Source organism: Entelurus aequoreus, linkage group LG05 (genome assembly GCF_033978785.1).
Source record: "Entelurus aequoreus isolate RoL-2023_Sb linkage group LG05, RoL_Eaeq_v1.1, whole genome shotgun sequence".
Taxonomy (NCBI): domain Eukaryota; kingdom Metazoa; phylum Chordata; class Actinopteri; order Syngnathiformes; family Syngnathidae; genus Entelurus; species Entelurus aequoreus.
The window spans coordinates 50,806,030-50,816,118 of NC_084735.1; positions in this window are offsets into that span (position 1 = coordinate 50,806,030).

Consider the following 10,089-nt stretch of genomic DNA (forward strand, 5'->3'; position numbering starts at 1 on the left):
TAATTAAATCTTGCTATATTTTTTTTTACCCCTCATGACAGTGTCTGCTGTAGGGTTGTCAAAACGATTGATACTTTCATACCAAGTAAATCCCGACATGCAAAAAATACATCGACACCAGTTTTCTTCAGTATCGCCAGTACGGTTTGTGTAAGCCTATCACGATTACATAAATGACAATGGAAGTGTTTCAGTGTAGCATAACTGCAGCACACCCCTCATACGCGCCTGGTTAGCCGGAGAATAAGATGTAGCAGAAATGATCTGTGATGCACTTAAGCCACTTTGTTGCTATATTTAGTGAGTAGAGGTACATTTCTTTCAATACAAAAAAAAAGTGATCATTTGTCTCCTGTTCCTGCTTCCTAAAAGTAGAATTCACCATGAAATATAATGATGTAACTCAAATAGTTCAGAAATTTACTATTCTATACATATGCGTGCTACTCCTTATACTAACTAAACTCCAATTTTATTTTACTTTAAAAAATTGTATACAGTAATGTCGTGTGTATTGATGTTAATTGGTTCTGGGCTTGACCGTGGCAACATTGAATTTCCGCGCAGTAGTAATTATTTATTATAAATCAAATATTTTCATAGATAGAACATAAAAAATGTTAATGACCTGCTAAACATGATTTTCAACTTTATTAGAACCTTAAACATGAAATAACACCCACATAGTCACCTTTCACTCGTTTATTCCAATATAGTAATGCTGCATGAGGCTGAGCCAATCAGTGGCCACAATACTAAAAAAGCACGCTCTGGTTGGTTTGGTCTAATTTGTAGTACTGTAGTTTTGGTATTTTTAGTTAATCTAGCCATTTTTTGCTTTATTTAGGCCAAAAATACATAGAATATGCTTTAAAATACGACTGAGTGAAGCTGCAAAAATCCAAGCACGATGTGGCGAGGCCGTGAGTTTTCACTCAGTTCTGTAATCCTAACACATAATTACAGCATATGAAAAATGGCACATGGCACAAAGGAAGATGCATCGTTCAGATCTTCTGCAGGCCTTTAGAAGAACAAAAGTAAGTTCATTCATAATTTTGGGGGGATATTCAATATTTCAGCTGTAACAGTAAGGGTGTTTTCTAAAAAAAAAAAAATCTCAGTCCTGTTACCACATTTTTGTCGTTGCCATTTTTATTTTCTAAATATTTTTTGTTGTAGAATCACTGTATTGTGCTAAGCATTTATGCCATGTGGTTCTACAGCTAATTATTTGCTTAAAAACAAAGGTTGGACATTCAAAACAGAGTTATGACCTGTTGGTCGTTTGGTTTGCCTCCACCAGTGTGTGCATGATGGGAGATTGGTCTTGTTCTGTTACAAAGTTCTGACCTGTCGTCAATGGGCTTACGTTGCTTAAAACACAAATAACTGATTAACATTAACACAACTGATTAACATCAATGTTGAATTTTCAATTAAAATGTTATGGGGTGCAGGGGATCGAGGAAAGGTGATGGCTGTTGCCGTGCCTTATAAACTGTACAAAACATATTTCCGTACACTGGAAGGGACAAAGTAGCTGGCTGATGATGTAGGCGGTTACAATTAAATCTATTGTCAAAGAATAATAGATTTTTCCCTGTTAATGATTGTTTTTTTGTTTTGTTTGTTTTTGCAATAAAGGTAATTGATGCATACATTTTCATTCTCTTGAAACAACATTAGGCAAGTGCTGGATGTAAAATTATATGTTGAATGAATATCTTTAATCATCCCTAGATTACAGTTACGTATTACCCATGTGTTCTTTTTTCAAAGAGAAGCCCCATCATCAAGTGAGTCCTGTGGTCGCTGCAAGTCTGTTTCCTGGACGATATTAATCTCTTAAAAAAGTAATGTTTATTAACTAGCAATATTGCCATCAGTAGCCTGAATAAAATATAACACCGTTAACCACGCTATACTGTTGGATAAGCTCAGAGCAATCGGATTTAACAAAACCTCATGGAGCTGGATGCAATCTTACTTGGAGGAGAGGGAGCAGGTGGTAGAGGTGAACGGCACCGTGTCCCCCCCCGCCCCCCCTTTCGGTGAGCTGTGGAGTCCCCCAAGGCAGTATATTGGGACCTTTACTGTTCCTAATATACCTAAAGGACATGTCATCGGCATGCGACTGTGAATTGTTTTTGTTTGCGGATGACTCTGCCTTGCTGGTATCCGGCAAGGACAAGTCACAGGTGGAGAAAATCCTCAGTGCTGAGCTCTGTAGAACTTGCACCTGGCTCGCTGACAACAAGCTATCCATACACTTGGGTAAAACATAATCCATCCTGTTTGGGTCCCACATCAAACTTAAGAAAGTCAATGACTTCACCATAAAAGTAGGTGACATTGTTATCACCAGGAAAGATGAGGTCACCTACCTAGGTTCCATTCTAGAGGCTAAACTTTCCTGTGATAAAATGGCAACCAAGGTAATCAAAAAGGTTAATCAACGAACGAGATTTCTCTACAGAATTTCCTCTCTGGTCAACAAAAGCACCTTGAAGATTCTGGCGGGAACTCTCGTTCAACCCTTTTTCGATTACGCATGCACCTCCTGGTACCCTAGCACCTCCAAAACCCTCAAATCTAAACTCCAAACATCTCAGAACAAGCTAGTCAGGTTACTTCTAGACCTCCACCCCAGATCCCACCTCACTCCTACCCACTTCTCTAAAGTGGGCTGGCTCAAGGTGGAGGACAGAGTTAAAGGCCTACTGAAATGAATTTTTTTTATTTAAACGGGGATAGCAGATCTATTCTATGTGTCATACTTGATCATTTCGCGATATTGCCATATTTTTGCTGAAAGGATTTAGTATAGAACAACGACGATAAAGATTGCAACTTTTGGTATCTGATAAAAAAAAGGCTTGCACCTACCGGAAGTAGCGTGACGTAGTCAGTTGAACATATACGCAAAGTTCCCTATTGTTTACAATGATGGCCGCATGAAGTGAGAGAGATTCGGACCGAGAAAGCGACAATTTCCCCATTAATTTGAGCGAGGATGAAAGATTTGTGGATGAGTAAAGTGCAAGTGAAGGACTAGTGGGGAGTTGAAGCTATTCAGATAGGGAAGATGCTGTGAGAGCCGGGGGTGACCTGATATTCAGCTGGGAATGACTACAACAGTAAATAAACACAAGACATATATATACTCTATTAGCCACAACACAACCAGGCTTATATTTAATATGCCACAAATTAATCCTGCATAAAAACACCTGCGTGTTTGTTATGCTAGCTCCTAGCTCCTCTGCTAGCTCCTAGCTCCATAGAACACGCCAATACAATTCAAACACCTGATCAACACACACAATCACTCAGCCCAAAAGACCGTTTACCTAACCCAAGGTTCATAAAGCTTATATATTTTTAAAAAGTTACGTACGTGACGCGCACATACGGTCAAGTTATCGAATGTTTAGCAGCCAAGGCTGCATACTCACGGTACCTGATATTCAGCTGGGAATGACTACAACAGTAAATAAACACAAGACATATATATACTCTATTAGCCACAACACAACCAGGCTTATATTTAATATGCCACAAATTAATCCTGCATAATAACACCTGCGTGTTTGTTATGCTAGCTCCTAGCTCCTCTGCTAGCTCCTAGCTCCATAGAACACGCCAATACAATTCAAACACCCGATCAACACACACAATCACTCAGCCCAAAAGACCGTTCACCTAACCCAAGGTTCATAAAGCTTATATATTTTTAAAAAGTTACGTACGTGACGCGCACTTACGGTACGGTACGTGTTATGCTAGCTCCTAGCTCCTCTGCTAGCTCCTAGCTCCATAGAACACGCCAATACAATTCAAACACATGATCAACACACACAATCACTCAGCCCAAAAGACCGTTCACCTAACCCAAGGTTCATAAAGCTTATATATTTTAAAAAAGTTACGTACATACGCAAAAAAAAGCCAAAGCTGCATACTCACAGTAGCACGTCTGCGTCTTTGTCATCCAAATCAAAGTAATCCTGGTAAGAGTCTGTGTTGTCCCAGTTCTCTACAGGCGTCTGTGTATCCAAATCAAAAGTCCTCCTGGTTAGAGTCTCTGTTATCCGAGTTCTTCCATCTTGACTGCATCTTTCGGGAATGTAAACAAAGAAGCGCCGGCTGTGTACTGTTGTGGCTGACTACGTTCGAAAAATACGTCCATTTCGCACCGACAACTTTCTTCTTTGCTTGCTTGGCTTCCTTCTCCATAATGCAATGAACATGATTGAAACAGATTCACGAACACAGATGTCCAGAATACTGTGGAATTATGAAATGAAAACAGAGCGTTTTCGTATCGGCTTCAATGTGGAAGGCATACCCGTGTTCGTCGGGCTACGTCACGCGCATACGTCATCCTCAGAGGCGTTTCGAACCGGAAGTTTAGCGGCAAATTTAAAATGTCACTTTATAAGTTAACCCGGCCGTATTGGCATGTGTTATAATGTTAAGATTTCATCATTGATATATAAACTATCAGACTGCGTGGTCGGTAGTAGTGGGTTTCAGTAGGCCTTTAAACAACTTGCACTGAGCCTAGTCTATAAAATCTGCTACACCTCCCTGATACCGAAGTACATGTCAAACTACTTCCTTAACGTAAATGACCGCCATAACCACAACACCAGGGGGTGCTCCACTAACCACGTCAAACCCAGATTCCGAACTAACAAAGGTCTTAACTCATTCTCTTTCTATGCCACATCAATGTGGAATGCGCTCCCATCAGGTATAAAAGAAAGGGCATCTCTATCCTCCTTCAAAACCGCAATAAAAGTTCACCTCCAGGCAGCTACAACCCTAAACTAACACCCTCCCCGGATTGCTAATAATCAAATGTAAACAATCAAATGCAGATACTTTTTCTTTTTCTTATGCCTTCTGATCTCTCTCTGTCTCTCTCTCTTTCTCTCTCTCTATGTCCACTACTTGATGTCCATATCCTCCCCCCCCCCCCCACTCCACACCCCTGATTGTAAATAATGTCAATAATTCAATGTGATTATCTTATGTGATGACTGTATTATGATGATAGCATATATGATAGTATATATCTGTATCATGAATCAAAGTAAGTGGACCCCGACTTAAACAGGTTGAAAAACTTATTCGGGTGTTACCATTTAGTGGTCAATTGTATGGAATATGTACTTCACTGTGCAACCTACTAATAAAAGTCTCAATCAATCAATCAATTTTGTTTTTCAGTGGACATTTCCTGTGGAAGAGCGATGGGTTTGTCCGGTAAAGGTAGGTGCTAATCAATAGCACTATTTCTTATCAATAGCACTATTTCTATTGGTATTCATATTGCTCCATTTTTAGTGTAATAATGCTCAGTTCTGTATTTTTTTAAAATTTTTCGCTAACTGCTTATTTGCTATTACTTTTACCATCATATTTGTACATGTCGTATTTGCTGATGTTGCTCTGTTGTTGTTGTTGTTGTTGTTGTGTTTGCTGTTGTTGTTTTTGTCTCTCTGTCTAATCCCCCTCTTGTCCCCACAATTCCCCCCTCTGTCTTCCTTTTTCTCTCTTTCTATCCCCTCCTGCTCCGGCCCGGCTGCACCAAATGATAATATAAATACATTTAATAAAGTCAAAATACAAGTAAGGCAACAAGAGAAGTATCCTACACTTCTCTTTTGTAAAGTAAATCTGAACAGCCGATATGGGCATCTACATCTGCTATATGATTTGCCCGAGAAGCTGGGCAGGACATAAAAAAAAAAAAAAAAAAAAAAGGTAGGTGCTCACTGTATCTTAGTGGTCAATTCCTGTTATATTTTCTTTAAATCAATTTGTGGCATGCATTAATTGGGCATTTCTGTTGATCTGATGCAACCAATTAATCTTCATAAAGTAAATATGTCAGGCTGTGATAAAAAAAATAACATGTATTGAGTAAATAAATGTACAGGTTGTCAACATGTCAGAGAGGACTCTGACCATAATTGATCCACTGGGAAAAACGAGGATCACAAGCGGAAGATTCTACGTAATTGGAGGTAACGGCTTGTGAAAGTTAAACTGTCGAAACTAAGGTCAAATGTTAAAATGGCCTTTACAGATTTTAAAGCTTTGTTTAGTTTGTGTGAGGAAAATATTTGATATCTTGCCCATGCGTCAATAATTAGGAATTTCTTGAAGATGAAAGGCCAAGGAGACAAGTGGACTGCAATAACTGTTTCTCACCAGAATCAGCAAGACTGAGTAGCTGTGAGATGTTGGTGTTAAAGGTAAAGATTTTAATTAGGGAAGTTTGTAGAAAACTGTTTCATCTCCCCTTGTCAGCCAATCATATGTAACTAAATGCATAACTTTTTATTTTGCAGTTTGCTGAAGAGTTTCTGCACCACCACAGTATCTTAAGCACCAAAACTGATGCAGCAGCTGTTTTGGAGGCTAAGTTGGAAGTAGCAAGTTCCCTCCTAAAGGCCAATATGTAATATATAGTCCCTGAACCCACTGCTGAGTCCTAAAATCCCCCCACACATAATACATCATTGCTTTTTTTGCTTTATCCTCTGCAGATTTTGTTTGGGTTTTTTAGAGCGCATCGGTGAGACCACAACACACCAAGCTGGCGAAAACATAACCTCATTGAAGAAAGTAATAAATGCAAATCCACAGTGGGAGGGTTATTTGATATCTAAATCGGCGTTCCAAAATTTAAAGTTGCACTCTTTTTTTAAGTGGCTGAGTAATTCGATAAACCCCTCAATCGAATTACGCAACTGGTTGCTTTTTCAATTAATCAATCAAAGTTTACTTATTTAGCCCTTAATCACAAATGTCTCAAAGGGCTGCACAAGCCACAACGACATCCTCGGCTCAGATGCCACATGAGGGCAAGAAAAAACTCAATCCAATGGGAACAACGAGAAACCTTGGAAGGGACCACAGATGTGGGGACCCCCCCTTGGGTGACCGGTGCAATGGATGCCGAGTTGATACAGGTAATAACGTGAAAGTTCAGTTCATAATGAGGCCAGCAGTGGATCCTCTTGTATGTAGTCAAGTCAGCAGCACAGAGATGTCACCAACTGATGCATAGAGCAGTGGACCATCCCGGTCTATCAACTGGTCTAAAAAGGGGCCTATTTAAAGGCTAGGGTGTATAAATGAGTTTCAACTTACTTACTTATTGCCCTTTATGCCTCCATTGGCATGTAGGGCAGCAGCGAATGCCCTTCACGTCTGTCGTTCCTGGGACAGTTTCTGAATAGTATCCTGTGTATGATTCAGGTCTTTCAATTTTCTCTCTGCTGTTCTGCGCCAGGTGTTCGTGGGTCATCCCCGCTTTCTCCTTTCTTCAGGTGTTTGTATGAAAGACAAAGTTTATTGAGGTCTTTCTCCGTCATTCTCCAGCACACCGAGCCATATAGCAAGGTGGAGAGGACACAGCTCTGGTATAGTCTCAATTTTGTTTTTGTACTATACAGTTGTGATCTCCATACATTGTTCAACATTCTGAAGGACATGTTGGCTATGTTTTGGCGGTTTCTAATGTCATTTTCTGTTCCCCCATCACATCTGATAATGCTGCCAAGGTACTTGAATTCCTCTGTAGACATATTTTCCATGTACTTGTACTGCTAAAGGATTCGGGTTATTTAAAGTCATTACTTCTGTTTTGCCTTCATTGATCTTGAGGCCAACTTATTGTGCAAACTCACACAAGTGTGTCGTCTTTGCTCGCATGTGCTGGTGTTTATGTGAGAGTAATGCAAGATCATCCGCAAAACCGAAGTCTTCCAACGTGGAGAAAATTGACCATCTGATACCTCTCGGGTGATCTTCAGACGTTCGCCTCATGACCCAGTCAATGGTGATTATGAAGAGAAGCGCAGACATGACACATCCGTGTCTAACTCCTGACTTAACTTCAAACTTTATACTACTATTTCTCACACTGCATTAAAAGTTGGGAGTAAAAGCTCTTTATAGATAACACAATATCCTGTGGTATCCCATACGATCGAAGTATTCGCCACAAGCTCTCTCTATGGATGCTGTCGTACGCCGTCTCAAAATCGACAAAATTGATACAAATCTGTCTCTGCCATTCTGTGCAATGCTCCGTGATATTGCGCAGTTTAAATATTTGGTTGAAACCCTGCTCGTTCACCTCTGAGCTGTTGGTCTACAGCGTCTGTCATATGCTGAACAATGATCTTCGAATAAATCTTACTTGGAATTGACAGGGGAGCGATTCCTGTCCAGGAGATTTGCAGTTTCCTAAGGACATAATTACAGAAATTATTTCATCTTTGGATGGAGAGTCAATGTTTATGTCGAAATCCTCTTCTGCTTTATGTGTTACTGCCTCTGTTAGTGGTGTTTGTCTTTTCACAACCTCACTGAAATGCTCTGCCCATCTGTTTCTGTATCTGTTTTACAAACCCCGTTTCCATATGAGTTGGGAAATTGTGTTAGATGTAAATATAAACGGAATACAATGATTTGCAAATCATTTTCAAGCCATATTCAGTTGAATATGCTACAAAGACAACATATTTGATGTTCAAACTGATAAACTTTTTTTTTTGTGCAAATAATCATTAACTTTAGAATTTGATGCCAGCAACACGTGACAAAGAAGTTGGGAAAGGTGGCAATAAATACTGATAAAGCTCATCAAACACTTATTTGGAACATCCCACAGGTGAACAGGCAAATTGGGAACAGGTGGGTGCCATGATTGGGTATAAAAGTAGATTCCATGAAATGCTCAGTCATTCACAAACAAGGATGGGGCGAGGGTCACCACTTTGTCAACAAATGCGTGAGAAAATTGTTGAACAGTTTAAGAAAAACCTCTCAACCAGCTATTGCAAGGAATTTAGGGATTTCACCATCTACGGTCCGTAATATCATCAAAGAGTTCAGAGAATCTGGAGAAATCACTGCACGTAATCAGCTAAACCTGTGACCTTCGATCCCTCAGGCTGTACTGCATCAACAAGCGACATCAGTGTGTAAAGGATATCACCACATGGGCTCAGGAACACTTCAGAAACCCACTGTCAGTAACTACAGTTGGTCGCTACATCTGTAAGTGCAAGTTAAAACTCTCCTATGCAAGGCGAAAACCGTTTATCAACAACACCCAGAAACGCTGTCGGCTTCGCTGGGCCTGAGCTCATCTAAGATGGACTGATTCAAAGTGGAAAAGTGTTCTTTGGTCTGACGAGTCCACATTTCAAATTGTTTTTGGAAACTGTGGACGTCGTGTCCTCCGGACCAAAGAAAAAAAGAACCATCCGGATTGTTTTTTCTCGGCGCAAAGTTGAAAAGCCAGCATCTGTGATGGTATGGGGGTGTATTAGTGCCCAAGACATGGGTAACTTACACATCTGTGAAGGCGCCATTAATGCTGAAAGGTACATACAGGTTTTGGAGCAACATATGTTGCCATCCATGCAACGTTACCGTGGACGCCCCTGCTTATTTCAGCAAGACAATGCCAAGCCACGTGTTACATCAATGTGGCTTCATAGTAAAAGAGTGCGGGTACTAGACTGGCCTGCCTGTAGTCCAGACCTGTCTCCCATTGAAAATGTGTGGCGCATTATGAAACCTAAAATACCACAACGGAGACCCCCGGACTGTTGAACAACTTAAGCTGTACATCAAGCAAGAATGGGAAAGAATTCCACCTGAGAAGCTTAAAAAATGTGTCTCATCAGTTCCCAAACGTTTACTGAGTGTTGTTAAAAGGAAAGGCCATGTAACACAGTGGTGAACATGCCCTTTCCCAACTACTTTGGCACATGTTGCAGCCATGAAATTCTAAGTTAATTATTATTTGCAAAAAAAAAAAAAAGTTTATGAGTTTGAACATCAAATATCTTGTCTTTGTAGTGCATTCAATTGAATATGGGTTGAAAAGGATTTGCAAATCATTGTATTCCGTTTATATTTACATCTAACACAATTTCCCAACTCATATGGAAACGGGGTTTGTAATATATATATATATGTATGAAAGACTTATATATATATATATATATATATATATATATATATATATATATATATATATATATATATATA